Source organism: Pantherophis guttatus, chromosome 11 (genome assembly GCF_059756535.1).
Source record: "Pantherophis guttatus breed Tessera chromosome 11, ASM5975653v1, whole genome shotgun sequence".
Taxonomy (NCBI): Eukaryota; Metazoa; Chordata; class Lepidosauria; order Squamata; family Colubridae; genus Pantherophis; species Pantherophis guttatus.
This window is the reverse complement of record NC_142073.1, coordinates 16359060-16375609: the sequence shown is the minus strand read 5'-3', so window position 1 is coordinate 16375609 and position 16550 is coordinate 16359060. Positions and strand designations below refer to the sequence as shown.

The window sequence follows — 16550 nt, the reverse complement described above, 5'->3', positions numbered from 1 at the left end:
TTCTTTTTTCTAGATGCAGAATAGCAGAGTTGGAAGGGACTTTGAAGGTCTTCTAGACTAACTCCCTGCTCAAGCAGGAGACCCTATACCGTTTCAGACAAATGACTGTCCAGTCTCTTCTTCAAGACTTATGGTGATGGAGTACCCATAACTTCTGGAGGCAAGCTGTCCCACCAGTTAATTGTTCTCACTGTCAGGAAATTCCTCCTTATTTCTACATTGGATCTCTCCTTAATTATCTAAAGCTCCTCCTGATATCTACTTCCACCTCCAGAATACTGATAGTAATTTGAAGAACTTTATTTTTTAAAAAAAATGCCCTTCATGAAGGAGAAAGAATACAATTCTAGAAACCGGAGGTACGAAAACCTCCAGAGGTATAATTCAGTTTGAAGATTCAGATAAATATGGAAGCTCTGTCCAGTTTGACTGCTCAGACTGATTTGTACAATTAACTGAATCCAGAAGTCTGAATTGGTTTGGACAGATCTCCACCTCTATTCCAGTTCCATCTGTTCCAATAATTAAATGTACGCAGAGAGATATAGAAGGTGATTGAATTGATTCGGTTCAGTGAATCCAAACAATCTATTCATCTACGTCTTTGAATAAATTCGATAAACCAGCCTGAAATGATTCAGAGGGTAGAATATTAATGTACGGTAAGCCTAAAACACATTACATTTCTGGTGGCAGAAATTTGTAAGACAAACCTTAAGTCCCCTTACAAGCAGCAGCAGTTTTGTTTGTGTATGTGAGAAAACAAGTAAGGTAATAGTCGCAGCATTGTAATCTAAAATCTTGTCTAGTACTGGCCGACAAACAGAAGGGGTGAGACCTCAGGCATAAGAAACATAAGTGGTGTTCTGTTGGCTTGGACTCCTGGTTCTTCTAGTCCATCATTTCATTTTCACAGTAGCCAACCACCTTTACAAGAAGCCTACTAATCTCCAACAGATGACCATTGCAGAGACAGTCATAATGCCATCAAGGCTAATACCACAGGTCCCCACGGCTTTCATGAATTGGTCCAAACCTTTTCCCAAAGCTGGTTCAGACCGGTTCAGGCAAACCGGTATCTCTGGCGATCAGCTGAGAGCGAACCGGTTTACTCCGACGATCAGCTGGGTCCACCTGCCCACCCCTGTGCTATATTGACCTATATTTCCTTTGTTTGAAACCCAGCTAATAGGCGCGGCAGAGCGGATTGCTGTGCCTCAGCTGTTTTTCTCACTGGGGCTGCAGTAGAAGGTAAGTTTTAGAGCTGTTTTCAAATGCACTGTGTGCGTGCAAAATGCGCGCTCAGCAAACTGGTTGCTACCCCGGTTGAATCCCACTACTGCAAAGCCTGCTAGACTGGTAGCCAGCTCCATATCTTGTGTTAATGAATTCCAAGATTTAATTATGTGTTGTGCAAAATATACTTCCTTTTCTCTGTCCTGATTAGTTTAGAATTCAGTTCCTATGGTGATGCCTTGACCACCTTCTTTCCTGTTTTTCTCTTCGGCAGGCACTACAGCTTGTAGGCCCAGCAGAGAGAGAGTTTGCCATTGAGGGAGATGTTCTGCCCTTAAAAGCCTCTTTGTTCCAGCCTCCAGTACAGGATTTGGACTACCAGAACGTTAGAGAGAGAGAGAGAGACAGGGCATCTCCAGGAATTAAAGTTGTTCTTGAAATCACTATTCCAAGCTCCCTCTTTCTCTGGTCTTCCACCTGCCCAAGAAAGAGACTATGGTCCTGATGCTGAAAAGTAGTTAAAAGGAAAACCAAAAGAGAAGGAGAGGAGAGGAGAGGAGAGGAGAGGAGAGGAAGTAAAGAGGAGGGAAGTAAAGAGGAGGGAAGGGGAAGGGGAAGGGAAAGAGAAAGGGAAAGGAAAGGAAAGGAAAGGAAAGGAAAGAAGGAAAGGAAAGACAGAAGGAAAGGAAAGAAGGAAGGGAAAGGAAAGGAAAGGAAAGGAAAGATAGAAGGAAAGGAAAGGAAGATAGGGAAGGGAAGGGAAGGCAAGGGAAAGGAAAGGAAGATTGCGAACTCTCAACATCCAACCCTCCATAGGAATGCAGTGTACAAAACTCTTGGCTCATTAAAATGAGTCTATTTTTAAAAAGATAGAATTAAGATTTCAGGCTCTTATCTCTTTGATAACACCCCATATTTTCCTCCTTCAGAAATTATTTAATTACCTTGCTTTCCCTGATTTTGAGATGGTAACCATTTCTCATTTCTTGAGTTGGTTGGAGAGTAGCTGAAGAAGTTTGTTATTCTTGAGGCTGGTTTTCATACATGTCTTTTCTTGATTTCTTTTTTTTTTTTTGTCTTTAAATTTCCTGAACCAAATGTTGATTGGACTCATGCCAGGCTTTTTGAACAGTCTATTTTACCCACAAAATACTCTTACAAAGGCATAGACTTCCCTTTAGTAGAGTATTTTTCATGATAACATGCACTTGAGCCTAATAACCTGATTTTTCCACTATCAAATGTTTTAAATAGATAAAAGATAAAGGTTCCCCTCGCACATATGTGCTACTCGTTCCCGACTCTAGGGGGCGGTGCTCATCTCCGTTTCAAAGCCAAAGAACCAGCACTGTCCGAAGATGTCTCCGTGGTCATGTGGCCGGCATGACTCAATGCCAAAGGTGCACGGAACGCCGTTACCTTCCCACCAAAGGTGGTCCCTATTTTTCTACTTGCATTTTTTACGTGCTTTCGAACTGCTAGGTTGGCAGAAGCTGGGACAAGGAACGGGAGCTCACTCCGTTACTCGGCACTAGGGATTTGAACCGCTGAACTGCCAATCTTTTGATCGACAAGCTCAGTGTCTTAGTCACTGAGCCACCGCGTCCCTCTCTTTAAATAGATAGTGAAGCTCTTTTTTGGTTCCTCTCTTTATTTCCTTTGCCTTGTTCCTCTGAGACATTTTTTTCTCCCTTTCTTTCTTTCTTTCTTGGGAAAGATTTTACTCCCAAGCCTGCATTAATCCACTTTGACAGGCAAACTCTCTTGCTTCTAAATATATAGCTTTAGAAACAACAATTTAGCCGCTACCTTCTGAACTTCAAGCTCTGTCTAAGATGCTGCTCTTCAGTCATCTTTAATGAAGGAGGAGGAAGACTGAGAACACATCTTAGGACTCCTCTGAGAAAACATTTCCCTCAAGTGATGTCTCAGAAGGGTTTAATCAACTGCACTATCATGGTTTAATTTTTCACATTAATTCACCGGCGTTAGGGCCAAGAATAGCAGTATTTTGTGAGTGGTGCAACTTTTTTTTTTTTTTTTAAAGCCAATGTCCAATATCAATGTTCTGTAGAAAAATGATCCTACATATTTTTTTCTATAGGTTTTCATTTGATTTAACAAAAAGAGAATTTACTTTTGAAAATTATTTTATATGATAAGAGAACTTTATTTTCTTTCTTTCTTTCTTTTTCTTCCTTCCTTCCTTCCTTCTTTCCTTTCCTTCCTTCCTTCCTTCCTTCCTTCCTTCCTTCCTTCCTTCCTTCCTTCCTTCCTTTCTCTCTCTCTCTCTCTTTCTCTTTCTCATTTTCCTTCCTTCTCTCTCTTTCTCTTTTTTTCTCTCTCTTTCCTTCCTTCCATCCTTCTCTCTCATTCTCTCTCTTTCTCTTTTCTTCCTTCCTTCTCTCTCTTTCCTTCGCCCTTCCTTCCTTCCTTCCTTCCTTCCTTCCCTCCCTCCCTCCCTCCCTCCCTCCCTCCTTCCTTCCTTTCATGTGGTGACTTTCAACTCAGAAAACAGCAGAGTTATGCAGAGGTACATTTCACTGTATTCCTGTTTTCCAGCTGACTGCATCCTCCTTGGTTTTTCCATGTTTAAAATCCCACAGAAAGACTTAAGGAAGGAATTCCTTTTGGCATTTTTCGGTGAGGGCAGCTAGACAGTTTTGGAGTGATGTAAAAATATTTAACAAAAAATAGTTGCCAATATTGCTCTTTGTCACCTTTAACGGCCAAAGAAGGGCTCCTAAGCAACTTTTCAAATACTCTGGGAATAAGGTGGGGGGAAAAGCCTGTTGTAGAGAGGAAGAAAGCTTTTGAAAATTCTATAGACTTCAGGGAGTAATTAAATTAAATTAATATGATGGTCATGCCTTCTTCTTAATGATGACCCTATCCACTATTCACTGAATGTCCAGACATGACCGCCTGCTTTGTTGTTAGTTGTGAAGTCATGCCTGACCCATCGCGACCCCATGGACAGCGTTCCTCCAGGCCTTCCTGTCCTCTACCATCCTCTGGAGTCTATTTAAGCTCACACCTACTGCTTCAGTGACTCCATCCAGCCACCTCATTCTCTGTCGTCCCCTTCTTCTTTATCTTCAGGATCTGGTTTTCTAAAGAGCAGTCAGGGTTGATCTCCTCTAGGACTGACCGGTTTGATCGCCTTGCAGTCCAAGGGGCTTGCAGGAGTCTTCTCCAGCACCAGAGTTCAAAGGCCTCAATTCTTTGGCGCTCAGCCATTCTGGTCCAACTTTCACAACAGGGGTGGGTTCTACTTACCTTTACTACCGATTCGCAATGGGATCACGCACATGCACTCGCTTCGCTCGTGCCTGCGCCTTGCTTCTGCACATACGCAGATCGCTGATGACGACATCCAGGGCGGTGGACAGGGCCTCCCGCCAGTTTTACTACTGGTTCTTGAGAACCGGTCCGAACCCGGGGGGGGGGCAACCCACCACTGTTTCACAGCCATACATTGCAACTGCTTAGTAACCACTAATTGCCTGCTTAGTGTTCCTTAATGAGACATAAGAAATTGTGAAGTTGTATTCTCTGGAGGAACAATTCGATTCAATTATTAATATTCTTAGGGAATTCCATCTAAATTGCTGATAGTGTAAGAAGGCCTTCCTTAAATTTTGAAACGGGAGTTATTTTTTCACAACTCATTGTAAGAGATTTCTAAAGGAATTAGTAGTTATATTGAGTGGAACAATTGGCTAAAATAAGGACCCAAGGAAATAGCATTTGTTCCTTCTGAATTTTTATATAAACTTACATATGTCCCTGTCATATCCATGTGTGAACATCTGTACCCTTATGTACTAAAGTTTTGTATATTCCGCTTTGCTGGTTAAGGTAAAACAGCAATATATAAGCATATGACCATTCAGTTACAATGGCACTAAGAAAAAATGACTTATGACCATTTTCACCTTAATGACTGTTGCAGCATCCCCATGGTCATGTGATCAAAATTCAGATGCTCGGCAACTGGCATGTATTGATGACAGTTGCATAAATGTCCCGTGGTCATGTGATCACTTTTTGCAACCTTCCGACAAGCAAAGTCAATGGGAATGCCAGATCCACTTAACAATCATGTTACTAACTTAACAACCACATTCCCTTAACAACTGGGGCAAGAAAGGTCGTAAAGCCTAACAAATGTCTCACTTAGCAACAGAAATTTTTGGTTCAATTGTGGTCATAAATCAAGAACTACCTGTGTGAGAGCATAGTACCTATTTCCAGTCCATTCCTTTACTGCCCTCTACCGTATAACTGGAAAAAACAAAAGTTAAAACATTCACTGTCATTCCAGCTTAGCATAAAAGTCATTGCTTTTCCTAGGCTGCTATCATGTGGTCATGTTAAGGAATAACAGCAAGGAATTTTCACCTGCAGCTGCATTTGAAAAGAATACCGAGAATTCAACAGTGCCCAAAAAAAAATCATCCTTGATTAGAACTTTTGACCTAATTGATGAAAATGTAATTTAGAATCGTAGGACACATCTACCTCTGCTCTGAGACAATTATCATCACTAACAAATTAGAAGTGGACACAAAATTACATCTCATATTTTTTTTTCACATTTGCGGGCAGAGAAATTGACATTTTCTTCAGAAAAAAAAAATTCTCTGACAATTTCTTAATGACAGAATTCTCCTTTAGCAATGACTACAGTTTACAGAAAACCATTCAGTTATACCCCATTGCTCATTTATTTGCAAGAGAGCTTATTTGTTCTGGAAGTCAACATAACATTTAGTGCAATCCCCTCCATAAATTTCAAAATTATTGACAATTCTTTCAGACTGCCTGGGGTACAAATGCATAATATAATATCGTAATATTTGCAAAGTTGACCACCAAACTTAAAAAGACATCTCTATTGCCTTAGATATAGTCATTAATATATTAACAAACTAATCAGATCAAGTAAGAATCTTGTAGGCCAATTGCATGCAGGATGGTTGTAATTCTAACCATCATTTGCAGATGATCAGCATTACACTCATATAGATACATACTGTCTTTGTCACACACTGATTAGAGTATTTTGAGACATAACTTTACATTTGTATTTTTAGAATGCCTGCCATCCCAGTATGTGTGCCACTTTCATGGTATTTATAGAACCAAAGATGCTTCTTCTGCAACTTTTAGAGCCAATAAATAAGTCCTGCGGGAATAAGACTATAATAGGTTGCACAATTTTAAGAGGGGACACAAACTATGCATGATGTCCAGCTCAAGTGGATAGATCAAATGCCATTGGGGATCAGGGGTTTCTGGTAGTCATCATGACCAGTGTCTTTTAGACAAAGCCAGGGCAGGGTTGAAATGCTCCCGGTTCGGACCGGATCGCCCGATCCGGTAGCAATGGCAGCGGGTGGTTCGGAGAACCAGTAGCAAAGATCCCTGCCTCCCCCCCATGCCCAACTGAGCTGCACGATCATCAGAGGCTTTTTTTTTTTAAAAAAAGGAGGAAAAATGCTTTTAAAAGGCTCTGACGATCCCAGCTGAGTTGCCTGACCGTCAGAGGCTTTTTTTTTCTTTTAAAAGCAGAAAAAAGTTTCTTTTAAAAGAAAACAAAAGCTTCAGGCCTATTTATTGAGGCTTTGGGATTTGACCAAAGAATATTCATGTACCTGAAATCTAACCTCTTCAAGGCAACTCAGCTGGGATCGTCAGAGCCTTTTAAAAGCATTTTTTCTACAACCTCTTCAGCCGAAGAGGTTGTAGGAAAAATGCTTTTAAAAGTTTTTTTTTAAAAAAAAGTTGGCCACGCCCACCCAGTCACATTACCCCACCATCACCAAGCCACGCCCACAGAACTGGTAGTAACAAATTTTACATTTCACCACTGAGCCAAGGGAATCATAATCCTGGACCTTACATGTGGAAGGAAGATTTCCAAGTAAGACTCTTCAAGACCGCATTTCAATTGATCAGATACCTGGATTTTTTTTTTCCAGACAAAGTAGTAAAAGTAAACGCTTCATACGTAATCCAGGAATTACTTCAATATTTGGTCTTTATCACATCTTTATCATCTTTAGATCTATGGTATCACACATTCTCAATGACTGCAAACAAAAACAAAAAAATATGGATTTAGGATGCAGAAAAACATCTAATCTTGTGTGGGCTTTAGCCGTTATTAATCCTGGACAATGGTCTTCTATTACAGATAATCCTTGCTTTAATAACTGTTTTGTTTGGTGACTGTTATGACAGTGCTAAAAAGTTACCACAGCACTGAAAATATGACTCCCTGTAACTTATCCTGCCCATAACCATGAATCAGCAAAGGCCAATTTTTGACATTACTTTAGTATCAGTTGTGTCAGTATGTTATCAAATATTATCAGAGAGTTGGAAGAATTCAAGGCATTAATAATCAGCCTTGGTAAAGGAAAAACAACAAAACAAATGTCTTGCCACACAGCCCAGCAGCTGTTGTGGTCTGCCGGCGGCCAGCAGAGCTGACAGCAGAGTCGGAAAGTGAGGAGGTTGGGGACGAACGTGGGCCAGTCCTGGGGGCTGGGGAAAGCTCGGACGAGGGCTCTGCGTCGGAGGCAGAGAGGGAGCTAGACAGCAGTGAGGCAGAGGAACAGCTGGAGCCCGTTCCCAGTGTGCGCATGCGCAGAGCTGCCAGAAGACAAGAATAACTAAGAAAGCAGGGCCGACTTGGGAGTAAAGCCACACCTTGGAAATAATTGGCCCCTCCAAACAAAAGAAGAGCGAATGGGGAGGGGGCTTTTGCAGGAAACAATTTGTTTGGTCGGTCGTTTTCAAGAGTGGAAAGTTCTGTTCATGACTCTAAGAGACTCTGTGCCACGTTTTGCCTTACTCTGCGTTTAGAAACAAGTTATGTGGCAGCTTTCCAAGTGAGATAAGATGTGTTGATAAATATTCTTTCTTTTTTCTTTTCTTTTCTTTTATTAGATTTATATACCGCCCTACTCCCGAAGGACTCAGGGCGGTGAACAGGCACAAAATAAAACACATATAAACATATAATAAACTACAAATCAAATAAACTAAACTAAACTAAACTAAACTAAACTAAACATAGATACAAAAGTTAAAAGACATAATTAAAATAATTTAGCCGGAGACAATTAAAAAATCCCAATAATTTAAAACAGATTAAAATTTCGATTTAAAAGAATTTTAAAATAGGGGAGAAAATTAGGCCAGGCCAGCTTGCTGGAATAGGAGAATCTTAAGAGCACGGCGGAAAGTGCGTAGATCCGGGATCCTCTGTATCTCTGGGGGGAGCTCATTCCAGATAGTGGGTGCCCCCACAGAGAAGGCCCTCTCCCTGGGGGCCGCCAGTCGACATTGTTTAGCTGACGGCACCCGGAGGAGCCCCTCTCTATGAGAGCGTACCGGCCGGTGGGAGGCTGCTTGTGGTAGTAGGCGGTCCCGTAAATAACCAGGTCCTAAGTCATGGAGTGCTCTAAAGATGGTAACCAAAACCTTGAAGCGCACCCGGAAGACCACCAGGAGCCAGTGCAGCAGTTTCATTCCTTTGAAAAACTGTTTGGACAAGACTTGCTGACTATGAATGAAAGTAATTCACAGTCATGTAAATAAAAGAGGTTTTGCCAGGACCAAGATTCTGCTTCCTGCATTTTAAGGGAACCAAGGTCTGAACAGCAGCAAACACGCTGGTGCTACTTTCACCTTCCTTTTTAGTATTTTTGCCTCTTTTCCCAAAGCTGCAAAATACTGCTTGATGTCCCCAGGTCCCGTTCTACACACAATCCATCAAGCTCCAACAACTGCTAATCTTGCTAGGAACGTTGATTCTCTCTATTCATTCCATTCACTCTCCTTGGCTTGGGGAGGGCGAATAGCCTGTCTTACGTTATAGCAGATGCTATTTTACTTTTTTTTGTTGTTTTCCTGATACCAGTGAAAGCAAATCGGAGTTAGATTACAGGTGACATTTCTTTCTTGAGCTCACAAGAGCCAGACAGATGCGCTGGCATTTTCGTCTGGGAAACAAGTCCTCAAAACTCAATGCAACCTTCATGCATATTCCTGTTCCACCCCTCTGTGCAGCCCCGAGCTACCTGTGCCCATCTGTTCAGTGCTTTCGTGCCAAACGGTAACTTAATCAGGCTTGTTCTTAAGGTTCTGTTGGAGGAGTACAAGGCAAGAAGAACCAATTCTGCATGACAATCACAAAACCATTGGCTGGATCCCTACATTCACTTGATGGAAGAGTAGAGGCATTTCCTCCACTCCTTTCACTTGCTTACAAAGGAAGTAAGGTTGAGACATGAGGAAGAGGAGGATAAAGACATAATACTTCAGTAATCCAAGAGGAAATGATGCTCTTTCGATCCATATATGGAGTACTTGAATAGCGCTTCAGTGCAGACAATAGGACGACATCTGTAGGAAGTTAGCACCCATCCCTCTCCTAGAAGAGTGAAATATTTTAGGAAATATTAAAAAGGCAGACTATTATATTTCCCTGGATGAGAAAAGGAGAAACATGTATAAAGACAAAGCAGCTCCCTGCCCCACCTTCAGCTCCAGGGTGATGGGATTAAGACATGGCCCTCAGGACATGATAGGATTAGCCCTCTACCCATCTCACCACATGGCACCTGAGAAGGTTACATCACCCAGCAAGGCTCAACCAAGCCTGGGACACAGACAGCCTACAAAGTTACCTAAGACCCCCACTCCCTGGGAGTCTGACAACCAATCAGAATACAAGCTCAAATTCAAAGCCCGACAGAGGGTATAAATCTCACTCTCTCTCACACACACACCCATGTGCCTTTTTTGCCTGGGATCTCAAGCCATGTGATCCTGTCCACCATTAAACCATCTTTCCAAAGAGCCACCATGAATCCAGTGTCCTTTTCCCCACTTGGAACTGAACCCAGAAGGTTATTTCTTCCAGCATAACCTTTGATACATTTCTCTGAGGTCTTATTTATATTTAGACTTCATTTAATATATGGCTTAACCCACAACTTTCCAGAGATTTGTACAGTCCTAAATAAATTTTATTGTCTTAAGGGCAGGCTAAGGAGCTTGATTCACTATTATATTCTTGGTATTCTCTGGGCTTGGTTAGTTTCCTGCAGATGTTTAGTTACCAGATTGGGAACCATCATCAACACCACCTGGAAATTCACTTGGCCATGTTACCTAGCTTGGTAACAAAACATCCGCAGAAAAATAGCCAAGCTCTTGAGAATACCAATAATCCAGCAAACAGTTCAGTCTTGAGCTACATGTATTCACTACCCCTGAGATTAATTTGTTTACATAAGAAAGGCAAATGAAAATTCTTTTAGTATAAAATAGATTGCAGGGAGCAGTGAGATGATGTTAGATAAATCAAAAGGAAGGGAAAACAGGTTGTGGCTTTTATAACTTGAGAATGTCTAAAAATGTTTAAAAAATCACCTCTAAGGGAAAATTTCAAAAGCATGAAATTAGATGAGAACTGCTGGAGCACCACTAGAACATTAGAATAGAATAGAATAGAATAGAATAGAATAGAATAGAATAGAATAGAATAGAATAGAATAGAATAGAGAACAGAAGGAATGGAATAGAATAGAACAGAGAATATAGAATAGAATAGAATAGAATAGAATAGAATAGAATAGAATAGAATAGAATAGAATAGAATAGAATAGAATAGAATTCTTTTTTGGCCAAGTGTGATTGGACACACAAGGAATTTGTCTTGGTGCATAAGCTCTCAGTGTACATAAGGAGAATAAAATACATTAATCAAGAATAAAAAGATACAACACTTAGCGATAGTCATAGGATACTAAATAAGCAATCAAATCATATTAGGAAGCTAAATAAAGCAATAAATATCATAAAGATACAAGCAACAAGGTTATAGTCATAAATAGGAAGAGATAGATAATAGGAAGGATGAGAAGAATAATAGTAGTAATTTACAGTCTTAGTAAATAGTAAAATATATTTTAAAATTACCCTATACTTAGACCTCATAACATGGTTGGACACTGTTTGGATTCACATATTACACTGAATCATGATTAGTTTAGATATGATCAGTGGTGGGTTGCTACTGGTTTGCCCTGGATCGGTGAACTGGTAGCAGCGGCAGTGGGAGGCTCCGTGTCCGGATGCTTCTGTGCATGCGCAGAAGTGTTGCGCGCGCGAGAGCTAACCAGTAGCAAACTAAATTGAAACCCACTACTGGATATGATATATTGATTGACCTCCTATTGGCTGAATATATCCAATTGATCAAGACAAAAGGGAAATAAACTGAATAAAAACCCAGAACAACATACGAACTTAGTTTATAGACTAGCAGCAGAACTCCAGCATTTACAGCAAGAGCTTTACCAACACTACCAGAAAATATAAAAACGTAAACCAGAGAGTTTGTATGTGACAACCGAGGCCACGTTTCCTTAATGTGGGCATCTTCTAGAATTTCAAAACCCAGAAAGCTCAGCAATGGTTATGGCGGCTAGGAATTCTGATACTGAAATCCACATATCTGAAGGATGGTCAGGTTCGGGGGAAAAATTACCTTTGGAATAGTTCAGATTCTCCTTCTATATCTGATAAGTGTTCCTACATTCAATGGGTCTTCTCCAGTGGTGGTGTAGGAAGTTAGCACTTACCCCTCTCCTAGAAGAATGAAATATTTTAGGAAATATTTAAAAAAAAGCAGAATATTATATTTCCCTGGATGAGAAATGGAGAAACATGTTTTAAAGACAAAGCAGCTTCCTGCCTCCCCCCACACACACCTTTGTCAATGGGCCATTAAGGCCTCAGCCAAGCTCACTCATTTCCCCCCACTTTTGTCAATGGGCCATCATCTGCAACACAATAGGACCCATCTAGTAACAGAAACTCACCACATGCCAAGACTTAAGCAAGCTTGAGAGACAACCTACAAAGTTAGCTGAGACCCCTAGACCACCTAGGAGTTTGACAACCAATCAGGATACATGTCTTATACAGGAACAAAAAACTCAGAGGTGGGGCCCAACAGAGGGCATAAAACCAGCATCTGGGGCTTCTTTGTTTTCTACTCAGGAACTCAAGCCATGTGATTCCTGTCCACCATTAAACCATCTTTCCAAGCAGTCTCCATGTTTCCAGTGTCTTTTTCCCCACTTGAAACTGAACCTAGATGGACATTTCTTCCAACAGTGGGTTTCACTTACCATTGCTACTGGTTCGCTTATGCACGTGCCACTTCTATGCATGTGCAGAAGCTTCTGCACATGCGCAGAACGTATTTGATGACATCCGGGCAGGTGAACAGAGCCTCCCGCCACCGCTGCTACCAGTTCGCCCGAAGCGGGGCGAACTGGTAACAACCCACCACTAGTCTTTTCAAACTGTCCCCTGGAGATTGATCTATTAAAACCCTCTGGTAAACTGGAGTCTTGAGTAATTTCTCAGGATGCCTTGTCTGGAAAGATTTCAGATCTGCTTCAAGAGAAAGGATAGGCTCAGAGAAGAGATTCTCATTTAGGTAATGTTTGCACTCCCGGTTAACTTAATTCTGATTTATTTAATCCAGTTGTTTTGAGTTTGAACAGCACCCTGAGCTGTAATCACTGAATTGATTTCCACAATATTTCAGAAAGGCATGAATAATAAATATGCCATGCAAGGCAAGCTATACGTGTCCACACGGTAGTCTTCCTAGGTTCCCCAGAACTGTTTTGTTCATATATTTAGATAGATATGTTTTAATACACTGAAATCCACCAGCTCCTTTAACAAGTCCGTGCAAAACAATGAAAGGCAAGCACAGTCCTATGCAGAAGACTCCTTTGGCATTTAGCAATAGCACTTAAAGTGACATCTGATACGATCAGGAAGCCACTAAAAGACAGATGGACTGGAGCAATAAAATGAATGGATGGGTAGACAAAGAGAAACTCTACTCTGATCTTTTTATCTTCAGCCTGTAGCCTTTTCTACACTCTGCTCAAGATCATGGTTGGGAGAGACAGAACAAAGGTGCGATTGTTATTTCTTTTTTTCAGCTTAAATGTCATAACACTGTGGATCTTTCTTCTTCTTCTTCTTCTTTTAAATTGCACCTGGAAGAAGACTCTGAACAGCAGCTAGAGAAGATAAAGGAACAAGGGCAGTGCAAAACAATGCTCTTTTTCCCAGAGATTATTTTTGGTTCTGTCTTGTAACACTCGCCGTTAAATGGCAAAGCAGTTCTACATCAGAGTCCATAAGTTCATTGGGTCCTTTTCTTCCTCTATGTGTCATTGCCCTCTGTCTGAGGGGGAGGAAGATAGAGATAGAGGGAGAAGCTTAGCTGAAAGAATGACAACTTTTGGCTTTGCCTGCCTAAAACTAAGTGGAAAAGAAAAGAAGGGAGAGGGAGAAAAAAAAAGAAATAAAATCTATGTCAGAAATCAAATACTAAAAACAAAGCATAATGAATTGGATTCCTTTTTCTTGTACTAACGGTGATAGGAAAACTTTCCATCCATTTCATAGATGGTTTCTCAGCATGCTAGTCCAAAATCAATGAAATTGTAAAATACTCTATATAAATGACAAAAGATAACACACAAAGTAGAATATTAGGTGTGTCCTTTGGTAGAAGTTGAAGAACTGAGATGGTGTTCAGTGCTTTGGGTCACCTAGGATATCCAATTGATAGAATTGGGATCTGAAAGGTGCTTTTTCCAAAGGCAACTGGACTGATTTTCCTTGAGGAGGAAGAAGAAAATGTTTTGCTTCTCATCCAAAAAGTTTCATCAGTTCTGATGGTGGAAGGATGGAAGGATAGATTCTGATGGGATGCAGGGTGGGTGGGTGGGTGGGTGGAAGGATTGTATCTCTTTATAGTCATCTGGTTCAGGGGTGGGTTCTACTTACCTTTACTACTGGTTCGCAATGGGATCGTGTGTGGGCTCTCGCTTTGCTCGTGCGTGCACCTTCCTTCTGCGCATGCCCAGATCGGCAATGACAACATCCGGGGTGGTGGGCGGGGCCTCCCGCCAGTTTTACTACCAGTTCTTGCGAACTGGTCTGAACCAGGGGCAACCCACCACTGGCTCAGATCACCCATGATGATGTCATGGTGGGTGGGCAGAGCCTCTTCAATAGAACTGGACAGAACCGGGAGCAACCCACCACTGATTTGGTTGTTAGCACTCTCTCTGAGAGCTGTTGAGGCCATTTGGGGGTTTATCTGAACCCTCATGGTCATCCGAATCAGGGTGCAATTGCTTGTGGAATCTTCTTGGACCTGCTGAAAGGACTGCGTTGTAGACTGGAGACAATGGCATCAGATTTTGGTGATTCCTACCTCTTGAAGGCGCTGATGATCACTCACATTCACGCTCTGCACACAATTGTGCCCAACTACATTGTGCTCATCTCCTCATTCACCGAATCCGAAGCAGGGGTGAAATCCAGCCGGTTCTATCCAGCTTGGGCGAACCCATAGCGGCAGCTGTGGGAGGCTCCGCCCACCCGCACGGACATCATGATGTTAGTTTTTTGTGACATTTTAAGCTTCTGCGCATTCTCAGATGATGGCGCATGCGAGTGGAGCGAGTGTTCGCGCGGCACATGCCCATTGGCGAACCAGTAGGGAAGGTAAGTAAATTTCACCCCTGATCCAAAGTACAGATTGAGCGGATCAAGTGAAAAAGAGAACAAAAGCGTTGTCTCAAACAATTCCTGATTAGTTCATGACACCTTCTGCCCGTTCTCAACTTCAGGAATAAAGGCAATTATAAGAACCAAATTTGTAATGCTTTGGAGGAATTAGAAATAATAGGAAAAAAAAGTTTAGAAAGGTTCAATTGTTCCGTCTTCTTTCTTTACAAGAATGCACACCTTGTCAAGAAAAAAAACACCTTGCACGTGTTCAGCTTTGGACATTCAAATGCAAGGATAATGAATCCTAAAATCAAGGAGATATTTTTGAGAAGGCATTCTTTGCCTGCTTTCCTAGTCTCTGTTTTCCTAGTCTCAAGTGGGAAACAAAAGAAAAATGAAAAAAACGAATAATACATTTCATTCTTCTGTACGTTCTTCTATACTCCTCCTGTTTGCATCTTTACAAAAGGGATTGTCAATGAGGAGACCAAATCTTTTATCTTTGCTTTATTGCCCAAAGCCAGTATATAAATTTCAAGCTTTAAAGCTGCTGGATTATTAAACGTAAAGATTTTTTTGTTGCTCTTTTGGTACTTTTTCATCAAAGACTAATTTATTGCCCTTTCATATACCCTTTCTGGGCTATACGTTATGGTGAACAACTTTGCTTGTTTGGATTACTATTAATAAATGATCTTATCTGAAGATTGAACACTCTTTAGTACCAGAAAATAAAGCCGGTAAAAGAGAGGGGGAGAGAAAGGATAATACTAGGTTTTTTTTCTTTTCTTTTTTTGGCTTTTTAAGAAATTTGGGTGATATCAAATAGCTGTTCTCCTAGATTTATAACTATAGTGATTAGCATCTTCGGATAGTTTCCAGATATTTGAAGAAGGAAAATAATTCAAGCATGAATCACAGATTGCTGGATATAGAGCTGGTTCCCCCCCCACACACAAAATGCAAAATCATTTGAGGAATAGTGGTGTTGTCCTTGTTCAAACAGTATTCTGCTGCAATCATAAGACTCTATGGAAATAGGAAAACATAAGAATAAAACAAATGAGACCCTATCAGGACGCAGAAACCTTTCACAAAAACTGTCTTCACATTTTTCTGGAAAACGGACAGTGTTGGACTCAGATAAATCTCCAATGGGCTGGCTTCCAACATTAGAAGGTTTTGCTACTCCAATCTCCACATGAGGGGTGAAATCCAGCAGGTTCTGACAGGTAGCGGAAATTTTGAGTAGTTCAGAGAACTGGCAAATATCACCTCCGGCTGGCCCCAGAGTGAGGTGGGGAATGGAGATTTTGCAAAATTCTTCCTCCAGGAGTGGGGTGGGAATGGAGATTTTGCAGTATCCTTCCCCTGTGGGACCAGTTCGCTCCCACAGAGAGGGACTCCTCAGGATGCCGTCGGCCAAATTATGTCGGCTGGCGACACCGGGGGAGCGCCTTCTCTGTGGGGGCACCTGCCCTTTGGAATGAACTGCCTCTGGACATACACAAGACCTCTGACCTCCGAGTTTTCCTCTGTGCTCTTAAGACCCTGCTCTTCCGACAGGCAGGGCTAGCTTCATAATTGAGTTTTAAATTTGGAATTCTTAAATTTTTGGGTTTTTTAGCTAATTGGCCTTGAATGTAATACTTTTAATAATTTTTAAGTTTAAA

General features: G+C 41.3%; 1 long non-coding RNA gene across 1 annotated transcript; it reads left to right on the top strand.

Annotated features, from left to right (window-relative positions):
* Positions 1-205: 205 nt before the first annotated feature.
* On the top strand, positions 206-1682 carry LOC148112288 (uncharacterized). The gene is made up of 2 exons (XR_015729586.1): positions 206-284; positions 1511-1682. It is a non-coding gene; the product is annotated as an uncharacterized LOC148112288 (long non-coding RNA).
* The last annotated feature ends 14868 nt before the right edge of the window (positions 1683-16550 follow it).